Genomic DNA, 23,975 nt, shown 5'->3' with positions numbered 1-23,975 from the left:
CAAAGAGTACTAAGGTGTGATCATGTTTTGATTGTGAGATAATTTTAGTCAACGGGTCTGTCACATTTAGATCCGTAAGTATTTTGCAAATTTCTATGTCTACAATGCTCTGCACGGAGCTACTCTAGCTAATTGCTCCCACTTTCAATATGTATCTAGACCGAGACTTAGAGTCATCTAGATTAGTGTCAAAACTTGCATCGACGTAACCCTTTACGACGAACCTTTTGTCACTTTCCATAATCGAGAAACATATCCTTATTCCACTAAGGATAATTTTGACCGCTGTCCAGTGATCTACTCCTAGAGCACTATTGTACTCCCTTGCCAAAATCAGTGTAGGGTATACAATAGATCTGGTACACAGCATGGCATACTTTATAGAACCTATGGCCAAGGCATAGGGAATGACTTTCATTCTCTTTCTATCTTCTGCCGTGGTCGGGCTTTGAGTCTTACTCAATTTCACACCTTGTAACACAGGCAAGAACTCTTTCTTTGACTGTTCTATTTTGAACTACTTCAAAATCTTGTTAAGGTATGTACTCATTGAAAAAACTTATCAAGCGTCTTGATCTATCTCTATAGATCTTGATGCTTAATATGTAAGAAGCTTCACCGAGGTCTTTCTTTGAAAAACTCCTTTCAAACACTCCTTTATGCTTTGCAGAATAATTCTACATTATTTCCGATCAACAATGTCATTCACATATACTTATCAGAAATGTTGTAGTGCTCCCACTCACTTTCTTGTAAATACAGGCTTCACCGCAAGTCTGTATAACACTATATCCTTTGATCAACTTATCAAAGTGTATATTCCAACTCCGAGATGCTTGCACCAGTCCATAGATGGATCGCTGGAACTTGCATATTTTGTTAGCACTTTTAGGATTGACAAAACCTCCTAGTTGCATCATATTGTCACATCCTAGCTAGTTCATGCATTAGAGTGTTGCATCATGTCTACTTTTCACAGAAACTTGAAATGGGGATGCCAGAAACCCCCAGCACCCCCCTGAACACAACTAGGGTTTACTAAAATCCTTTTCAATGAACCTGAAATGCCCTCCATAAATGTTCACCACCTTTGGTCCTGGCCAAAACCTCTGCCAAAAATGGTTTCATATTTTTGGAGGCCATTCTGGATTTTTGCACCAAGCCATAAGTATTTGCATTTGGGCAATTTAAATCCTATAAATATTTTTAAATGCCCAAATAATCTTGAAGGTATTTTTAGGCTGTTGAGAATAATTTCAAAGGTGCCTCTGAATATTTTCAGGATTTTCCTAAATGGAATAGTATTTCTACTATTTCAAAACACAGAACAGAAATAAATAAAAAGAAAAACAGAAAGCAGAGAGGGAATCCTACCTGGCAGCCCACTGGCCGGCCCAGCACTGTGCTGGCCCGCGCCAGTCAGCTGCTTGCTCCCGCCAGAGCAGGCACAGAGGTGACGCCGGCGTGCGCGAGCTCGCCACGGCGCCACCTGCTTGCCGCCTCGCCCGTGGACAAGCTGGACGACCTCCACGTCGCGCCCCCGAGCCCCTGGACACCCCCATTCGCCCCCATCGCCTCTCCCTCGCTCTCTCTCGCCATGGCCGATGCAGCCGCTGCCACCTCGCCGGAGTAGCCGTAGCCACCGCCGTCCTTGCGCCGCCCCACCGTGTCCAGCAGCTCCGCCGTCGCCTTCTCCTTCGAGCAAGTCGAGCCCCGAGCGCTCGCTTGCCCCGAAGCCACTGCTTCGACCTCGCCTTCACCGCCCACCGCCGGAGATGCCCTTCGCCGTCACCATCGAAGCAGCTCGTCCCCGACAGCGCCACTTAGCTCATCGCCTCTGCCGTGAGCTTCTGCCCCTTCCCCATCCTCTCATTCCTGCTGCCGCCCCTTGCGTCGACCGTAACCAGCAGCAACGCACACGCCGCCGCACGAGCTCGTCGCCGACGAGGCTCCGGCCATCCAACGGTCGCACCACCATGGCCGTTAGCTTCACTGCATCGCCAGGAGCCCGTAGCACCATCGCACGCCCCTCGCCGTGCTCTCTAGCGACGGGTTCGACCACACCCGTACCCCGGCAGCCGCACGGCTCGTCGCCGGCGTCGATTCCGGCGACCCCGAGCTCCACCTTCACCACCAACCGACGCGGGTTGCTCCCAGCTACGCGTAGGTGCTCTCCGCCGCCCATTTGGTCGCCGCAGCACGGATACCGCACTCCACCGCCGCGTCTGGACGTCGCCGGCGGCTAAACGCCGGCGAGTCAGCGTGGTTTGACCCCCCAGTGTCACTGACAGTGGGGCCCGCCTGCTAATTAACCTGGGTTAGAGTTAAAATTAATTATAATTAGTTTAACTAACTAACAGTGACACTGACACAGGGGACCCACACGTCAGGTTTGACCTGGACGACCCCGTTGACCGCTGACGTCATCATGACACACTGCTGACGTAATAAGTAACTTAATTACTGGAATTATTCTTATACAGGAAATTTCAGAAATTATCACAAACTTCAAAAAATCATAGAAAATAATCTATAGCTCAGAATGAAAAGATTTATATATGAAAAATGATCAGAAAAATCCATTCTATCCATCTGTACTGGTTTCATGCATGTTCAAGCAAATTAACCTACTGTTTAATGCAGAACAAGATAAAACACTAACATGGGCCATTTATGAACTTGGAATTTGAATCTTTGATTCAAAATAGTCCAAACCCATCTGGTCTTAGTTGCATTAGCCCAATACATCCATTTTTGCCATGTCTCATGCATGCATCATATCGTTGCACTTGCTTGGTGTTGATTGTGCTTCGATGTGTCCATTGTGGTAGGTCCTGCCTCCGAGGATATTCACGAGTATCCAACTGAAGGGCAGTATCCCACCACCACTCCGTCAGGCAAGCAACCCGTTGATCATTTCGATACAAACCCATCTTCTCGCTTCTGCTCTCATTTACTGCATTAAGACAACGTGATTCAAACTGCTGTGTGTTGCGGTAGTTGAACCCACTTTCCTTTGCATGACCTGTCATTGCCACAGTAACTAGATGAAACCCACTAGCATGTGTAGGAGTTGATTGAGCCATGTTGTGTTCCTACAATGCTATGCTTGCTACGCTTAGAGTCGTGTCAGGTCTGGCTCATCAGGGTGATGAACTAGAGTGAAAGCGTGTGTCGGTAATGAGAGTGAGGTGTTGAATACGATTTGGTAAAGGTATCGATTGGAGGCCATGTAGGAGTACATGGTGGGTTGTTTCATTGAGACCGTCCCTAAGAACTGAGATCTGTATGCGTGATTTAAGATTCAGCTACTACCACGCATTGGGCCCGAAACCAATGGACCCCCTCGGCTTCTTAATCACCCTTGTCCTCTGTCCAGGAGTTGCACGTAGTTTCTGGTGTTTGTAGTAAGCTGGAGGCCGTGGACAGCGCTGACCAAGGGATGGGCTGTGATGCGGTAGGCTCGTGGCCCGGTGTACCGAGTCACCCGTTTGGTGTCTCGGGAACCCTGCACACATCGTTCGGGGCCATATGTGGAAACCTCGGCCGGACTCCCTGCGGATGGAACCTGAATAGGCGATAAACCTGGACTAGAGACTCGAGTGTTTAGGTAGGCCGTGGCCCACACCCTCGCTGGGCTTCCGCTTGAAGGTTGCCGAGTACACACTGTGTAAACGGTGGTAAGTGGTGAGAGCGTGTGTGACGAAGTACACCCCTGCAGGGTATAAAACTATTCGAATAGCCGCGTCCACGGAAAAGGACTACTTGGTCGCTTATGCAGTTCATAGACAAGTAAATGGATACTATTAATAGCCTCAAGATAAGTGTGAGTACCGCGGATGGCTCTCTCGTGGGATGACGAGGGAGGATCCACGGTGGAGTATTGAGATGGTGATTAGTGGACTCGTGTGCGAAAACTATTTCACAAGTGGTGTCTCGTAGGATAGCTTAGCCAAGAGTCAAAGCTGGCTTGCTGCAATAACTCCACTACCTTCTTGAGAATGAACATGTATAGTAGGATCTGTTGTAAGACTTGCTGAGTACCTTTGTACTCATGTTGCTTCAATTACTGTTTTCAGACGACAACACCGCCCCTTCCGATGGGTTCTACGTAGAACTCGACGACGACGAGTGACTTGCCACCCAGGTGGTGATCTAGGCTTGTGAAGGGCCTACGTAGATAGACAGGCTTCGTCAAGCCTCCTTTCTTTCTACTGTCTGTACCCAGACAAGTTTGCTTCCGCATGTGCTTGTATGTTTGTATGACTTGAGTGTCGAGTCATCTGGCCCCTATCTGTATGAACAAGTTATGTAAGGCTCTCTGGAGCCCTTTAAATAAAGTACTTTGAGTTGTAGAGTTTTGTTGTGATGCCATGTTGTATTTGCACATATCGAGCATATTGTGTGTATGATTGAAATGCTTGGTATGTGTGGGATCCGACAATCTAGTTGTTTATCCTTGGCAGCCTCTCTTATGGGGAAATGTAGTCTAGTGCCTCCTTGAGCCATAGTAGTCCGCTACAGCCCGGTTCACCAGAGTCCTGCTAGCCCAGCACTACTGCTCTGGACACTTGACTGGCCGGCATGTGTTTCATATCGTTCCTGTGTCTGTCCCTTCGGGGAAATGTCACGCGGTGACATCCGGAGTCCTGCCTAGCCTCCTACAGCCCGGGTTCCCGGAGTCCTATTAGCCCAGTGCTACAGCCCGGATTCGCACGCTGCTGACCGACACGTTCGATGTTGATTCATGTATGCCTGTCCCCATACGTTAGTGTCGCTTTGGGTTCACGACTAGCCATGTCGGCCCGGGTTCTCTGTCATATGGATGCTAGCGACATTGTCATATACGTGAGCCAAAAGGCGCAAATGGTCCCGGGCCATGGTAAGGCGACACCCATGGGAGTACCGTGCGTGAGGCCGCAATGTGATATGAGGTGTTACAGGCTAGATCGGTGTGACTTAGAATCGGGGTCCTGACACATATACAACTCTTCTTTAATAAATCCATTAAGGAATGCAGTTTTGTTTATCCATTTGCCATATTTCATAAAATGTGGCAATTGCTAACATGATTCAGACAGATTTAAGCTTAGATACGAGTGAGAAACTCTCATCGTAGTCAACACCTTGAACTTGTCGAAAACCTTTTTGTGACAATTCTAGCTTTGTAGACAGTAACACTACTATCACTGTCTGTCTTCCTCTTGAAGATCCATTTAATCTCAATGGCTCGCCGATCATTGGGTAAGTCAATCAAAGTCCATACTTTGTTCTCATATATGGATCTTATCTCAGATTTCATGGCCTCAAGCCATTTCGCGGAATCTGGGCTCATCATCGCTTCCTCATAGTTCGTAGGTTCGTCATTGTTAAATAACATGACCTCCAGAACAGGATTACCATACCACTTTGGTGTGGATCTCACTCTGGTTTACCTACGAGGTTTGGTAGTAACTTGATCTGAAGTTACATGGTCATCATCATTAACTTCCTCACTAATTGGTGTAGGAGTCACAGGAACAGATTTCTGTGATGAACTACTTTCCAATAAGGGAGCAAGTACAGTTACCTCATCAAGTTCTACTTTCCTCCCACTCACTTCTTTCGAGAGAAACTCCTTCTCTAGAAAGGATCCATTCTTAGCAACGGATGTCTTGCCTTCGGATCTGTGATAGAAGGTGTACCCAACTGTCTCCTTTGGGTATTCTATGAAGACACATTTCTCCGATTTGGGTTTGAGCTTATCAGGATGAAACTTTTTCACATAAGCATCGCAACCCCAAACTTTAAGAAACGACAACTTTGGTTTATTGCCAAACCACAGTTCATAAGGCGTCGTCTCAACGGATTTTGATGGTGCCCTATTGTCGGGACCCCGATTCCAAGTCACACCGATCTAGCCTGTAACACCTCATATCACTTTGCGGCCTCACGCACGGTACTCCCACGGGTGTCGCCTTACCATGGCCCGGGACCGTTTGCGCCTTTTGGCTCACGTATATGACAATGTCGCTAGCATCCATATGACATAGAACCCGGGCCGACATGGCTAGTCGTGAACCCAAAGCGGCACTAACGTATGGGGACAGGCATACATGAATCAACATCGAACGTGTCGGTTAGCAGCGTGCGAATCCGGGCTGTAGCACTGGGCTAACAGGACTCCGGGAACCCGGGCTGTAGCAGGCTAGGCAGGACTCCGGATGTCACCGCGTGACATTTCCCCGAAGGGACAGACACAGGAACGATATGAAACACATGCCGGCCAGTCAAGTGTCCAGAGCAGTAGTGCTGGGCTAGCAGGACTCCGGTGAACCGGGCTGTAGCGGACTACTATGGCTCAAGGAGGCACTAGACTACATTTCCCCATAAGAGAGGCTGCTAAGGATAGACAACTAGATTGTCGGATCCCACACATACCAAGCATTTCAATCATACACACAATATGCTTGATATGTGCAAATACAACATGGCATCACAACAAGACTCTACGACTCAGAGTATTTATTCATTAGGCTCCGAAGAGCCAGATATTACAAACATGGGTCTCATGACCCAACATTCAGAGCATACAAGTCAAAGCACATGCGGAAGCTTAACATGTCTGAGTACAGACATCTACAAAAGAAAAAGGCTGCGAAGCCTGACTATCTCCCAGATCCTGCCGAGGGCACAAGATCGTAGCTGAGGTATCAAGCTAAACGTCGAAGTCCACACGGAACTACTAGCGAGACTGACGTCTCTCTGCAAAACATAAAATAGGAAAACGTGAGTACAAATGTACCCAGCAAGACTTACATCAGAACTATCTACATATGCATCGGTATCAACAAAGGGGGGTGGTGGAGTTTAACTGCAGCAAGCCAGCTTTGACTCGGTGGCTATCCTGAACTACGACTGCAAGCAACTCTTTTGAGGTGGCGCACATGAGTCCACATATTCGCCATCTCAATACACCACTATGGATTCGCTCCCGTCTCCCAACGAGAACGCCATCCATAGCACTCACGCTTATCTTGCGCATTTTAGAGTATCCACTTCCACTTGTCTATGAACTGTACAGGCAACCCAGAAGTCCTTTACCGCGGACACGGCTATTCGAATAGATCATATTAACCCTGCAGGGGTGTACTTCGTCACACACGCTCTCGCCACTTACCACCATGTACACGTCGTGTACCTCGGCAACCTTCAAGCGGAAGCCTGGCGAGGGAGTCGGCCACGACCTGACTAACCACACAAGTCTCTGGTCCAGGTTTATCGCCTATTCGGGTTCCATCCGCAAGGAGATCCGGCCGGGGTGTCGCTCACGGCCCCAAACGATGTGAACAGGGTTCCCAAGCCCACCTCGATGGATGGATCTACGCTTGGTACACCGTGCCACGGTGCCTAGTCTGTCCCAAGCCCACCTGTACCGGGTACCACTTGGTAGACTACTAACACAACCTACAAACACCAGAAACTAGTTGCAACTCCTGGACAGAGATCGAGGCGGTTAATAAGTCGAGAGGGGTCGAGTTACCGGAACCCAATGTGTGGTAGTAACTGTTCATGGATCACAAACACAGAACTCGGTTCCTGAGGACGGTTTCAATGAGACAACCCACCATGTACTCCTACATGGCCTCTCACCGCTACCTTTACCAAATCGTGTTCACACCCTTAGCTCTCACACAGTAGGACATGTTCACCACTTTCCAATTCATTCCCGATGAATCAGACCTGACACAACTCTAAGCAATAGCAGGCATGACAAACAAGCATGAATGAGTAGGCACATCAGGGCTCAAACAACTCCTACTCATGCTAGTGGGTTTCATCTATTTACTGTGGCAATGACAGGTCATGCAGAGGATAAGGGGTTCAACTACCGCAGCAAGTAACAGATGAATCGTTGTTGTCCTAATGCAGTAAAAGAGAGCAGGAGCGAGAGAGTGGGATTGTATCAGAATGAACAAGGGGGTTTTGCTTGCCTGGCACTTCTGAAGATAGCATTGAGTCTTCATTAGTGTCAACGATCACAACGCCGGAACATCGTCTACCGGGGGGGACAAATACCGGCAACAGAGAAGAAATTCAATCAATGCAATGCACAATATGATGCATGATCATGACATGGTAATATGAATGTGTTCTGGGCTAATGCAAGCTAGAACAGATTGTGATGAGTCCATTTGAACCAAAGATTCAAATGCAAACCCATTTTATAAAGTCATATAAGTGCATTATCTTGTTTCATCTAAACAGCAAGGTTAGGTTGCTCTAACATGCATGAAACCAGTGCAGATGGATAGATGGGATTTTTCTGATCATTTTTCATGTATAAATTATTTGATTTGGAGCTACGGTTGAATTTCTATGAATTTTAGAAGTTTGCACTATTTTTTGGAATTTCCTGAATTATTTTAAATCCAGAAAAGGATTAATTGCGTCAGCACTGCGTCATGCCTATGTCAGCAGTCAACTGGGTTGACCCAGGTCAAACCTGACGTGTGGGGGCCAAACGTCAGCAACACAGGGCTAATCCCGGTCAAACCCAGCGCTGACTGAGGTTTGACCAGGCCTGGGGCCCACTGTCAGTGGTTGTGGGAGGTTTAAGCAGCGGGGTTAGCGCCTAATGACGGTGCCACGTCATCGGTCGCCGGAGCCTTGCCGGCGGCGACCAAAACGACGGCGGCTCGGCTCGGGTTTGAGCTACGGGGGGTGGTTTGGTGAGCTAAGGGCACCGGGGAGTAGCTCTTGCTCGTCCGCATCCAAAGGACCGGACGGGAGGCAGCGGGGTGGCCGGGAGGAGCGCCGGCGGCGAGCAAGGCGGCGGCCGGAGTTCGGACGGGGCTGGGTTCGGCGCTACGGTGCACGGGAGGAGGAGCTGGTGGTGTCTACGGGCTCCTGGTGCTGCGTTGAGCACAGCGGTGAGCTTGGCTTCGAGCCACTGTGGCTCTAGCCACGTCGGCGACGAGGCATGGCGGCGGCGAGCTTCGGCCGCGGTGGTTAGTGGGGCTAGAGGAAGAAATCGACGGCGGGGAGAGAGGGGTTTCGGCGAGGGGCTCACGGCGGTTGCAGCGGTGGCCTCTTCGAGCTCGGGGAAGGCCGGACGGCGACGAGTCGATGATGGGGATCCGCGGCGGCCGACGATGAAGAAGAGGTCGGGAACGGCGTTTTGAGGCATCTGGCGTCGAGTGGGTCGACGGGGAGGATGAGGGCGTCGAGGCGGAGGCCATGGACACGTCGGCGAGGCGAGGGAGGGCCTGAGGCCATGTCTACGGCGACAGCGAGCTCGCGGCTGTCTCGGCCATGGTGGAGAGGGCGAAAGGAAGGCGAGGGGGAGAATGGTGGGGCGGTCAGAGCGATCCAGACGGCTCTGGCGGGTCTGTCCGCGGCGCCACGCAAGCTAGCAGGCAGGAGGTGGCACAGGCGCGTGTGTGCGCACGGCGAGCACGCGCTCGGCGTCCTTCTGGCGCGGTGGAGACGACGACTGGCGTCAGCCAGCTGGTTTGGGCCGTGCTGGGCCAGGCCAGGTAAGCGCCAGGTGAGTTTGCTCTCTCTCTCTCTCTTATTTCTGTTTCTGTTTTTCTATTTTGTTATTTTGTTCTGGGCTTTATTAAAAATGCCAGGGCATTTCCAAAAATCATGAAACTAATCAGGGCTACTGTTTAGAATACATCCAACAGTAAACATTTTAGTTTATGATTATTTGAGCATTTAAAATATTTAATAGCATTTAAATGCCCGAATGCAAATACTATATGATTTAATTCAGAGTCCAAATATGTCATGGAAAAATGTGCAGCACCTCTGGTTATTGTTTCCAACATTTTCCAGAAATGATGAACATTTTTGAAAGCCATTTGGAAACACTGAGAATATTTTAGTTGAGCCTAGTGAATTCCTTTGATGCTAGGGTTTATGCAATCCCCATTTCAATTTTCTGCAAAATTCAAACATGATGCACACCTGAAGCTAGCCTAGTGCAATACGAGAAGCTAGGGATGTGACAACTCGCCCCCACTAAACAAGAATCTCGTCCCGAGATTCAAGCATAGGGTAAGAGGAAAAGGGGACACAAAACCTAACACAATCTTCTCGATCCCATTGTTCTTCTCGAAGATGTTGATTCATTGCATCCCTTTGATCTTGACATCATTTCTTTCGGGAGCTTCATCCAACTATGATGACGGAAGAGAGGGAAACTCTACAGGATTGATCTTCTCGAAGATCGAGCTATGCAAGATCAACTTGCGGAATGAGATGTTGAAACATCTCGAGTTGAGACACAAAACACATCGAGACGGATGGAAGAACAAACGATGAGGTTTGATTTGGTGGGCAACAATCCCACGCTTAGATAATATGGTGCATGGGTTCCAAAGCAACGAGGAGTTAGTTGCCATGACTCCATAACGGGGCACCTTAGGAAAGGTGACTCGTAGAATTCTTCCCTTAAGTGGCAAAAAGAATTACTTTTGATACAAAGATCATTGAAACTCTTTATACTAGCGTAAGGCAATTACAAATGATCGTTAGAAAGAATTCAAAAGAATGGCACACTCAATTTGGAAAGGAAACTATGGTTATAGAACAACTCGGCAAATGGAAGGCACATTCCAGTTGATACCAAGGATATGACCTAGTGACTGAGCGTGCTTTCAAGAACTTGAGCATTTCCATATTCATCAAGGTTTTACCAACATCCGTGCTGAGGATCCTGGCAACACATCATACTACCATGATGAACGGTGATGGAGGATGCAGATGCAAAGGAAGATAACACTTTCTCAGATTTTTCCTTAGCAATGCCAAAGAAGCAAATCTGGATGATCGACCGAGAGACATTTAGCACTCCGCTTCTAATGTTCTTCTTGATGTGCTAGCGTAACACGGTCAATGCTTAAAACATCAACACGGCCATCAAGTAAAGGTCGAACTTCGGGAACACAAGAATCCATAAGGAATAACTACGGAAGTAAATCCTACGGAATCCTTATGGGGAGGTGGCCAACTTTATCAATCAGAATACTACAATAATAGGTCTTCCGGCTGGGTGTGTTGGCTAGGACATCCACTTACCGGGTTATAGAGAGACCAATATTATAATTCTTGGAAAAGGTTCCAACCATCATATCTGCCCGAGATTCAGATCTGGTTGGTGTCAGGATATTCCAGACTCATCAAGTCTAGAAGGAAAAATGAAAGTTTGCAACACAAATCGGCGAGATGACGTTGCGAGATTCTCAGGGGATGAACTACGATAGCAAGCTCCAAAACATGAGTTGGTTCTGCTAAACACATGTGAACACGCTGTCCCAGACAAGCATGACCACATAGTAGTCTTATGATAAAACACTACCGAGTTCAGGTGGGGAACCATCCTCGAGGATATTGGAGTCTTGTGCATGATCTAGAATTAGCACAACAAGCTCCTTTTCCTTGAACAAATCAATCAGTGGCTTGGTGTGCTAGGAACACATATAGAATGGAGGTAGCGAGCCTATCAAACCATAGCATACTTCGCACATGCATGACTGACTTGGGATGGTTCCAGAGAAAACAAAAACAATCTTTCTCGGATCCACGGCGACACCTTACATCAAGTGCACGTGAATTAAAGAAAGTCACTTCTTTCATCCAAACATATCCTTCATGAGATAGCATGAAGAAAATGCTAGCACAAGTTTCCAACACTAACTTAATGTTCAACACGAGTCACGGAGAAGATAAGAATGTTGCCGATGGGCTCAGCAACAATTTATCAAAATTCCAATGGAGATGGACTTCCATAATTATGTGAACAAGTGATAGCATTGGTCAGACCCAAAAGATATAATGGTGTATGCTCGAGGGATCAACCGCGAGTAAGACAACATTACAAACATCGTTGGTTCTGATTTGATTTGACGATAGCCCATGTTCAAATCAAAGTCTTGATACGACAATAGGTCCAACAACTGATCACAAGGACCAATCGATGAAGATATCACCTTTCTTCGACACACACACACACAAGGATATCCCTTTGGAAATGAACTAAGTTAGACAAGCTTTTATCTTCCAACTCTCCAAGTTGTTGTCTAGCTTAACCAACTAGCTCAAGGGTAGGCAACACAGATTCTTGGAGAAGGGTTGGTTACAAGAAACCAACTTGATCACGAGCTCAACATAGCGGTCAGGTGACAACCTGGTGATACTTCTGAGAAGATATTCAGAAAATCATGAACCACCGACATGTTACTAAGCTCGAGAACAATCTTGCTCTTCAGGGCAAGACGATATGATCAACTGAGCAAGGGTTTAACAAAATCCTAACTCATTGATTGAAGAGTGCACCAAAAATAAGGACTAGGTAGGACGATCAATCTTAGGATGACGATTCAATAACCAGCACGCTAAGAATGAGAGTATTGCCATTAACTGCCAAGCAACGAGTTGCTCAGAGTATTGATTTCACACCTCACGGTTCACTTGTCGGTATTCCGATTGTGACAACACGGGACCGAGGAATGAATAATGATGGCGAGAAGTATCACTGCGTCAAGAATTCATAAGAGTTGGTGCAATTCTCATGACACTCTTGACATGAAGATGGTTACACTCCAAGGTAGAACAGAACAAAAACTGGATTGGCATTTTGATCTGCGGAATACAATTGTTTTGACCCGATCCTAGATATGGATGAGGTTCTGGAGTTAGTTTCTCCTAGTCATTCTGAAATAGAATGGCTTGACAAACAACAAGAATAATAGGCATCGATAACACAAATGCACAATTACTCCTGACTATCAATTGATAGATGAAGGTCGGAATACAGCTAAAGAGGGACAAACCAAAAGAACATATGATTATCTGAGTTGTGGATGCATGGATTAATATGTCGAACAAGTTCAACATATTTCTTCCGGATAATCCATGCAGAGGAGGAAGGACTGGCAGAGTCACAATATGAATGGAGTACTCCTCAAGAGCACTCTAGTTGTGATCTTTCGGTTCCGCGAGGAACTTCTTCCATAAGTAGTTCATGATGTTTGGAAGAAGGATGTACCATGAACCTCGAGGACTATCGCAAAGGTTGCTAATATCCTAAAGGAACGAGCAACACTATCAACACGAGGTAAGTAGGGTGAATCTTGGGTTCAAGAACCCAGAAACAGAATGCCTACTAACTAATAACATCACGGGATGCTTTCGAGAAAGGTGGCCAAAATTATCACACTGGGAACACAAAACATGGCTGGATTATTAGGTGATCCTCTAAAACACCTAGGGTCATAATAATAGCTCCAACATATATGTCGAGACAACAGAGTACCTCAACTCACCGATTAGTGTGGATAAACTGGCCCAAAGAACATCGAGAACGGAAAGAAGGGATTTGCAAATGCATCAGACTATTTAGAGACCTGGGATGACTCGGACAACATAGCGGCTGTAAAAGCTCAAAAGGATTTGAGATATCCTGCAAAATGGTGGCATAACCATTCAGAATCACAATATCAAGGTTCCGAGACCAACTATGAACATACGGAAGTAGTAGAGACTGAACTGAGGCTTGAAACCAACAATCCTACGAGTCTACGGATTAGTAACACGTGATACTGATAGAAAGATGAGAAGCCTAGTTCTTAATCCCCGTAGAAGAGAAGAGGATGACTCGGATCAGAAGGCTATAAGGTAAAGGAGTAAAAAGAACCTTACGTTCCCTTCCACAATCAATTCCCTTATATAACTAAAGCATTTCTAGACTCAACTTCGACCAGTTTGGCTTGGTAATCCTACAGGCAGCCTGGCTCTGATACCAAAGCTGTCGGGACCCCGATTCCAAGTCACACCGATCTAGCCTGTAACACCTCATATCACTTTGCGGCCTCACGCACGGTACTCCCACGGGTGTCGCCTTACCATGGCCCGGGACCGTTTGCGCCTTTTGGCTCACGTATATGACAATGTCGCTAGCATCCATATGACATAGAACCCGGGCCGACATGGCTAGTCGTGAACCCAAAGCGGCACTAACGTATGGGGACAGGCATACATGAATCAACATCGAACGTGTCGGTTAGCAGCGTGCGAATCCGGGCTGTAGCACTGGGCTAACAGGACTCCGGGAACCCGGGCTGTAGCAGGCTAGGCAGGACTCCGGATGTCACCGCGTGACATTTCCCCGAAGGGACAGACACAGGAACGATATGAAACACATGCCGGCCAGTCAAGTGTCCAGAGCAGTAGTGCTGGGCTAGCAGGACTCCGGTGAACCGGGCTGTAGCGGACTACTATGGCTCAAGGAGGCACTAGACTACATTTCCCCATAAGAGAGGCTGCTAAGGATAGACAACTAGATTGTCGGATCCCACACATACCAAGCATTTCAATCATACACACAATATGCTTGATATGTGCAAATACAACATGGCATCACAACAAGACTCTACGACTCAGAGTATTTATTCATTAGGCTCCGAAGAGCCAGATATTACAAACATGGGTCTCATGACCCAACATTCAGAGCATACAAGTCAAAGCACATGCGGAAGCTTAACATGTCTGAGTACAGACATCTACAAAAGAAAAAGGCTGCGAAGCCTGACTATCTCCCAGATCCTGCCGAGGGCACAAGATCGTAGCTGAGGTATCAAGCTAAACGTCGAAGTCCACACGGAACTACTAGCGAGACTGACGTCTCTCTGCAAAACATAAAATAGGCAAACGTGAGTACAAATGTACCCAGCAAGACTTACATCAGAACTATCTACATATGCATCGGTATCAACAAAGGGGGGTGGTGGAGTTTAACTGCAGCAAGCCAGCTTTGACTCGGTGGCTATCCTGAACTACGACTGCAAGCAACTCTTTTGAGGTGGCGCACACGAGTCCACATATTCGCCATCTCAATACACCACTATGGATTCGCTCCCGTCTCCCTACGAGAACGCCATCCATAGCACTCACGCTTATCTTGCGCATTTTAGAGTATCCACTTCCACTTGTCTATGAACTGTACAGGCAACCCAGAAGTCCTTTACCGCGAACACGGCTATTCGAATAGATCATATTAACCCTGCAGGGGTGTACTTCGTCACACACGCTCTCGCCACTTACCACCATGTACACGTCGTGTACCTCGGCAACCTTCAAGCGGAAGCCTGGCGAGGGAGTCGGCCACGACCTGACTAACCACACAAGTCTTTGGTCCAGGTTTATCGCCTATTCGGGTTCCATCCGCAAGGAGATCCGGCCGGGGTGTCGCTCACGGCCCCAAACGATGTGAACAGGGTTCCCAAGCCCACCTCGACGGATGGATCTATGCTTGGTACACCGTGCCACGGTGCCTAGTCTGTCCCAAGCCCACCTGTACCGGGTACCACTTGGTAGACTACTAACACAACCTACAAACACCAGAAACTAGTTGCAACTCCTGGACAGAGATCGAGGCGGTTAATAAGTCGAGAGGGGTCGAGTTACCGGAACCCAATGTGTGGTAGTAACTGTTCATGGATCACAAACACAGAACTCGGTTCCTGAGGCCGGTTTCAATGAGACAACCCACCATGTACTCCTACATGGCCTCTCACCGCTACCTTTACCAAATCGTGTTCACACCCTTAGCTCTCACACAGTAGGACATGTTCACCACTTTCCAATTCATTCCCGATGAATCAGACCTGACACAACTCTAAGCAATAGCAGGCATGACAAACAAGCATGAATGAGTAGGCACATCAGGGCTCAAACAACTCCTACTCATGCTAGTGGGTTTCATCTATTTACTGTGGCAATGACAGGTCATGCAGAGGATAAGGGGTTCAACTACCGCAGCAAGTAACAGATGAATCGTTGTTGTCCTAATGCAGTAAAAGAGAGCAGGAGCAAGAGAGTGGGATTGTATCGGAATGAACAAGGGGGTTTTGCTTGCCTGGCACTTCTGAAGATAGCATTGAGTCTTCATTAGTGTCAACGATCACAACGCCGGAACATCGTCTACCGGGGGGGACAAATACCGGCAACAGAGAAGAAATTCAATCAATGCAATGCACAATATGATGCATGATCATGACATGGTAATATGAATGTGTTCTGGGCTAATGCAAGCTAGAACAGATTGTGATGAGTCCATTTGAACCAAAGATTCAAATGCAAACCCATTTTATAAAGTCATATAAGTGCATTATCTTGTTTCATCTAAACAGCAAGGTTAGGTTGCTCTAACATGCATGAAACCAGTGCAGATGGATAGATGGGATTTTTCTGATCATTTTTCATGTATAAATTATTTGATTTGGAGCTACGATTGAATTTCTATGAATTTTAGAAGTTTGCACTATTTTCTGGAATTTCCTGAATTATTTTAAATCCAGAAAAGGATTAATTGCGTCAGCACTGCGTCATGCCTGTGTCAGCAGTCAACTGGGTTGACCCAGGTCAAACCTGACGTGTGGGGGCCACACGTCAGCGACACAGGGCTAATCCCGGTCAAACCCAGCGCTGACTGAGGTTTGACCAGGCCTGGGGCCCACTGTCAGTGGTTGTGGGCGGTTTAAGCAGCGGGGTTAGCGCCTAATGACGGCGCCACGTCATCGGTCGCCGGAGCCTTGCCGGCGGCGACCAAAACGACGGCGGCTCGGCTCGGGTTTGAGCTACGGGGGGTGGTTTGGTGAGCTAAGGGCACCGGGGAGTAGCTCTTGCTCGTCCGCATCCAAAGGACCGGACGGGAGGCAGCGGGCTGGCCGGGAGGAGCGCCGGCGGCGAGCAAGGCGGCGGCCGGAGTTCGGACGGGGCTGGGTTCGGCGCTACGGTGCACGGGAGGAGGAGCTGGTGGTGTCTACGGGCTCCTGGTGCTGCGTTGAGCACAGCGGTGAGCTTGGCTTCGAGCCACTGTGGCTCTAGCCATGTCGGCGACGAGGCACGGCGGCGGCGAGCTTCGGCCGCGGTGGTTAGTGGGGCTAGAGGAAGAAATCGACGGCGGGGAGAGAGGGGTTTCGGTGAGGGGCTCACGGCGGTTGCAGCGGTGGCCTCTTCGAGCTCGGGGAAGGCCGGACGGCGACGAGTCGACGATGGGGATCCGCGGCGGCCGACGATGAAGAAGAGGTCGGGAACGGCGTTTTGAGGCATCTGGCGTCGAGTGGGTCGACGGGGAGGATGAGGGCGTCGAGGCGGAGGCCATGGACACGTCGGCGAGGCGAGGGAGGGCCTGAGGCCATGGCTACGGCGACAGCGAGCTCGCGGCTGTCTCGGCCATGGTGGAGAGGGCGAAAGGAAGGCGAGGGGGAGAATGGTGGGGCGGTCAGAGCGATCCAGACGGCTCTGGCGGGTCTGTCCGCGGCGCCACGCAAGCTAGCAGGCAGGAGGTGGCACAGGCGCGTGTGTGCGCATGGCGAGCACGCGCTCGGCGTCCTTCTGGCGCGGTGGAGACGACGACTGGCGTCAGCCAGCTGGTTTGGGCCGTGCTGGGCCAGGCCAGGTAAGCGCCAGGTGAGTTTGCTCTCTCTCTCTCTCTCTCTTTTATTTCTGTTTCTGTTTTTCTATTTTGTTATTTTGTTCTGGGCTTTATTAAAAATGCCAGGGCATTTCCAAAAATCATGAAACTAATCAGGGCTACTGTTTAGAATACATCCAATAGTGAACATTTTAGTTTATGATTATTTGAGCATTTAAAATATTTAATAGCATTTAAATGACCGAATGCAAATACTATATGATTTAATTCAGAGTCCAAATATGTCATGGAAAAATGTGCAGCACCTCTAGTTATTGTTTCCAACATTTTCCAGAAATGATGAACATTTTTGAAAGCCATTTGGAAACACTGAGAATATTTTAGTTGAGCCTAGTGAATTCCTTTGATGCTAGGGTTTATGCAATCCCCATTTCAATTTTCTGCAAAATTCAAACATGATGCACACCTGAAGCTAGCCTAGTGCAATACGAGAAGCTAGGGATGTGACACCTATTTAACGTGAATGCAGCTGTCTCTAATGCATAACCCCAAAACGATAGTGGTAGATCGGTAAGAGACATCATATATCGCACCATATCTAATAAAGTACGGTTACGATGTTCGGACACACCATTATGATGTGGTGTTCCAGGTGGCACGAATTTGTGAAACTATTCCACATTGTTTTAATTGAAGGCCAAACTCGTAACTCAAATATTTTACCTCTGCGATCATATCGTAGAAACTTTTATTTTCTTGTTACGATGATTCTCCACTTCACTCTGAAATTCTTTGAACTTTTCAAATGTTTCAGACTTGTGTTTCATCAAGTAGATATACCCATATCTGCTCAAATCATCTGTGAAGGTCAGAAAATAACGATATCCGCCACGAGCCTCAATATTCATCGGACCACATACATCTGTATGCATGATTTCCAATAAATCTGTTGCTCTCTCCATAGTTCCGGAGAACGGTGTTTTAGTCATCTTGCCCATGAGGCACGGTTCGCAAGCATCAAGTGATTCCAAAATCCCATCAGTATGGAGTTTCTTCATGCGCTTTACACCAATATGACCTAAACGGCAGTGCCACAAATAAGTTGCACTATCATTATTAACTTTGCATCTTCTGGCTTCAATATTATGAATATGTGTATCACTACGATCGAGATCAAACAAACCATTTTCGTTGGTGTGTATGACCATAGAAGGTTTTTATTCATGTAAACAGCAACAATTATTCTATAATTTAAATGAATAACCGTATTGCAACAAACATGATCAAATCATATTCATGCTCAACGCAAACACCAAATAACACTTATTTAGTTTCAACACTAATCCCGAAAGTATAGGGAGTGTGCGATGATGATCATATCAATCTTGGAACTACTTCCAATACACATCGTCACCTCGCCTTTTACTAGTCTCTGTTTATTCTGCAACTCCCGTTTCGAGTTACTACTCTTAGCAACTGAACCAGTATCAAATACCGAGGGGTTGCTATAAACACTAGTAAAGTACACATCAATAACATGTATATCCAATATACCTTTGTTCACTTTGCCATCCTTCTTATCCACCAAATAGTTGGGGTAGTTCCGCTTCCAGTGACCAGTCCCTTTGCAGTAGAAGCACTTAGTCTCAGGCTTAGGACCAGACTTAGGCTTCTTCACTTGAGCAGCAACTTGCTTGCCGTTCTTCTTGAAGTTCCCCTTCTTCCCTTTGCCCTTTTCTTGAAACTAGTGGTCACGTCAACCATCAACACTTGATGTTTTTCTTGATTTCTACCTTCGTCGATTTCAACATCACGAAGAGCTCGGGAATTACTTTCGTCATCCCTTGCATACTATAGTTCATCACGAAGTTCTACTAACTTTGGTGATGGTGACTAGAGAATTCTGTCAATCACTATTTTATCTGGAAGATTAACTCCCACTTGATTCAAGCGATTGTAGTACCCAGACAATCTGAGCACATGCTCACTAGTTGAGCGATTCTCCTCCATCTTTTAGCTATAGAACTTGTTGGAGACTTCATATCTCTCAACTCGGGTATTTTTCTTGAAATATTAACTTCAACTCCTGGAACATCTCATATGGTCCATGACGTTCAAAACGTCTTTGAAGTCCCGATTCTAAGCCGTTAAGCATGGTGCACTAAACTATCAAGTAGTCATCATATTGAGCTAGCCAAACGTTCATAATGTCTACATCTGCTTTTGCAATAGGTCTGTCACCTAGCGGTGCATCAAGGACATAATTCTTCTGTGCAGCAATGAGGATAATCCTCAGATCACGGATCCAATCCGCATCTTTGCTACTAACATCTTTCAACATAATTTTTCTCTAGGAACATATCAAAAATAAACACAGGGAAGCAACAACGCGAGCTATTTATCTACGACATAATTTGCAAAATACTACCAGGACTAAGTTTATGATAAATTTAAGTTCAATTAATCATATTACTTAAGAACTCCCATTTAGATAGACATCCCTCTAATCATCTAAGTGATTACGTGATCCAAATCAACTAAACCATGTCCGATCATCACGTGAGATGGAGTAGTTTCAATGGTAAACATCACTATGTTGATCATATCTACTATATGATTCATGCTTGACCTTTCAGTCTCCGTGTTCCGAGGCCATATCTGCATATGCTAGGCTCGTCAAGTTTAACCTGAGTATTCTGCGTGTGCAACTGTTTTGCACCCGTTGTATTTGAATGTAGAGCCTATCACACCCGATCATCACGTGGTGTCTCAGCATGAAGAACTTTCGCAACGGTGCATACTCAGGGAGGACACTTTTATCTTGAAATTTTAGTGAGGGATCATCTTATAATGCTACCGTCAATCAAAGCAAGATAAGATGCATAAAAGATTAACATCACATGCAATCAATATAAGTGATATGATATGGCCATCATCATCTTGTGCTTGCGATCTCCATCTCCGAAGCACCGTGCTTGTGATCTCCATCTCCGAAGCACCGTCATGATCACCATCGTCACCGGCGCGACACCTTGATCGCCATCGTAGTATCGTTGTCATCTCGCCAACTTATTGCTTTTACGACTATCGCTACCGCTTAGTGATAAAGTAAAACAATTACATGGTGATTGCATTGCATACAATAAAGCGACAACCATATGGCTCCTGCCAGTTGCCGATAACTCGGTTACAAAACATGATCATCTCATACAATAAAATATAGCATCATGTCTTGACCATATCACATCACAACATGCCCTGCAAAAACAAGTTAGACGTCCTCTACTTGGTTGTTGCAAGTTTTACGTGGCTGCTACGGGCTTAGCAAGAACCGTTCTTACCTACGCATCAAAACCACAACGATAGTTTGTCAAGTTGGTGCTGTTTTAACCTTCGCAAGGACCGGGCGTAGCCACACTCGGTTCAACTAAAGTGAGAGAGACAGACACCCGCCAGTCACCTTTAAGCAACGAGTGCTCCCAACGGTGAAACCAGTCTCGCGTAAGCGTACGCGTAATGTCGGTCCAGGCCGCTTCATCTCACAATACCGCTGAACCAAAGTATGACATGCTGGTAAGCAGTATGACTTATATCGCCCACAACTCACTTGTGTTCTACTCATGCATAGCATCAACGCATGAAACCAGGCTCGGATGCCACTGTTGGGGAACGTAGTAATTTCAAAAAATTTCCTACGCGCACGCAAGATCATGGTGATGCATAGCAACGAGAGGGGAGAGTGTTGTCCACGTACCCTCGTAGACCGAAAGCGGAAGCGTTATCACAACGCGGTTGATGTAGTCGTACGTCTTCACGATCCGACCGATCAAGTACCGAACGCACGGCACCTCCGAGTTCAGCACACGTTCAGCTCGATGACGTCCCTCGAACTCCGATCTAGCCGAGTGTTGAGGGAGAGTTTCGTCAGCACGACGGCGTGGTGACGATGATGATGTTCTACCGGCGCAGGGCTTCGCCTAAGCTCCGCAACGATATTATAGAGGCGCAATATGGTGGAGGGGGGCACCGCACACGGCTAAAATATCGTATATCAATTGTGTGTCCATGGGGTGCCCCCTTGCCCCCGTATATAAAGGAGCAAGGGGGAGAGGGCCGGCCAAGGGGAGGTGGCGCGCCCAAGGGGGGAGTCCTACTCCCACCGGGAGTAGGACTCCTGCTTTCCTTGTGGGAGTAGGAGAAGGGAAGGGGGAAGGAGAAGGAAGGAAGGGGGCTCCCCCCTCCCTAGTCCAATTCGGACTAGCCCATGGGGAGGGGTGCGGCCACCCTTTGGGGTCTTTCTCTCCTTTCCCGTATGGCCCATTATGGCCCAATATGAATTCCCGTAACTCTCCGGTACTCCGAAAAATACCCGAATCACTCGGAACCTTTCCGAAGTCCGAATATAGTCGTCCAATATATCGATCTTTACCTCTCGGCCATTTCGAGACTCCTCGTCGTGTTCCCAATCTCATCCGGGACTCCGAACTCCTTCGGTACATCAACATACATAAACTCATAATAAAACTGTCATCGTAATGTTAAGCGTGCGGACCCTACGGGTTCGAGAACTATGTAGACATGACCGAGACACCTCTCCGGTCAATAACCAATAGAGGAACCTGGATGCTCATATTGGTTCCCACATATTCTACGAAGATCTTTATCGGTCAGACCGCATACCAACATACGTTGTTCCCTTTGTCATCGTATGTTACTTGCCCGAGATTCGATCGTCGGTATCTCGATACCTAGTTCAATCTCGTTACCGGCAAGTCTCTTTACTCGTTCCGTAATACATCATCCCGCAACTAACTCATTAGTCACAATGCTTGCAAGGCTTATAGTGATGTGTATTACTGAGTGGGCCCAGAGATACCTCTCCGACACTCGGAGTGACAAATCCTAATATCGAAATACGCCAACCCAACAAGTACCTTTGGAGACACCTGTAGAGCACCTTTATAATCACCCATTTACGTTGTGACGTTTGGTAGCACACAAAGTGTTCCTCCGGTAAACGGGAGTTGCATAATCTCATAGTCATAGGAACATGTATAAGTCATGAAGAAAGCAATAGCAACATACTAAACGATCGGGTGCTAAGCTAACGGAATGGGTCAAGTCAATCACGTCATTCTCCTAATGAGGTGATCCCGTTAATCAAATGACAACTCATGTCTATGGCTAGGAAACATAACCATCTTTGATTAACGAGCTAGTCAAGTAGAGGCATACTAGTGACACTTTGTTTGTCTATGTATTCACACATGTATTATGTTTCCGTTTAATACAATTCTAGCATGAATAATAAACATTTATCATGATATAAGGAAATATATAATACTTTATTATTGCCTCTAGGGCATATTTCCTTCACAAGCGTGGTAGAGGACCACCCAGTGCACCATCTTCATCCGCATCTCGAGCCACCGCACCTAGCCACGCGTTGTACCGAGCCCGATCATTCCTGATGAGTATCAGCAGGAGGATCGACGAGCCGATCAGCGTGCCCAGCATCGTAGCTAAGAACAACCATAGAACCGCCAAGAACACCTCATCGCCGAAAGATCTTGGCTCGATCTCGCCCGAACCGAAGAGGTAGTAGAGCGACATTGTGTTTATGTGTTGGAGGAGAGCCGCGCTGCCATCTTTTATTGCCCAACCCCGGTGTACGGTGAGCGAGGTCCAAGAGAACCACTCATCGCTCGATCACCGGCGTCCAGGAGGCGAATCCGCGAGCAGTGCCGACAAGGAGCTGGCCCGCGACGTGAGTTCTCTCTGCACCGGCACCATACACGCCGTGCACTACGGTACTAGGGCCCTCATCGCCCTAGGAGCTAGATGCGGGCTGCGCCAAGCCGCACGCGGAGCAGCGATGAAGAAGAAGCAGCAAGATGGAGGTAGAAGAAGGAGGCTGCCGGTGGACCTTGGACCCACGTGTTAGCAGGTGAAACAACTGTTCATTGGGCTACATCCAGCATTTTTTCGGGAGTCTGATCTCGAGTGCCCCTAGCCGTGGAGGTAACCCTGTTTTGCCCATATCTCCCCCCTGGGTGTACCAATTATCGGTATCCCAACACGTCTGTATCTGACCAAAGGGTTAAAATTAACCTAGAGGGTTTTCCCCGGAGTGGTTGTTTTTCATTGTTGCTGTAACCCTAGGAATCTCGTGGACGAGATTCTTTTAAGGGGGGAAGAGTTGTAACAACCCCAAAATTGGGTCATCAATTTTTGTGCTGTTATTCCTTCCTGGCAATCATTTTTCAAATCTTTCTCCTGAGTTTGCTGGACGACTCTGACAATTCTTGTCATTTTCATCCTTTCAAAACCTTGCTCATGTCTTTGTTACTGGGCAAGACCCCATTTGCATCATCTCAAATCCATCAAAACCCTAATTTCAATTCTTGGAATTTGAATATTTCCTTTGTGCTTACAAAGGAGCCATCATTTCCCTTAATCTGTTGATCTTCCAACTCTTCTCAGAGATCCTCCTACCCTTTCCAAACCTTGGATATGCAAAAATATTGCTAAGCCCTATGCAACATTTTTC

The sequence above is a fragment of the Aegilops tauschii genome, chromosome 7 (assembly GCF_002575655.3).
Source record: "Aegilops tauschii subsp. strangulata cultivar AL8/78 chromosome 7, Aet v6.0, whole genome shotgun sequence".
Taxonomy (NCBI): Eukaryota; Viridiplantae; Streptophyta; class Magnoliopsida; order Poales; family Poaceae; genus Aegilops; species Aegilops tauschii.
The sequence above is the reverse complement of the archived record's forward strand: the minus strand, read 5'-3'. Positions refer to the sequence as shown.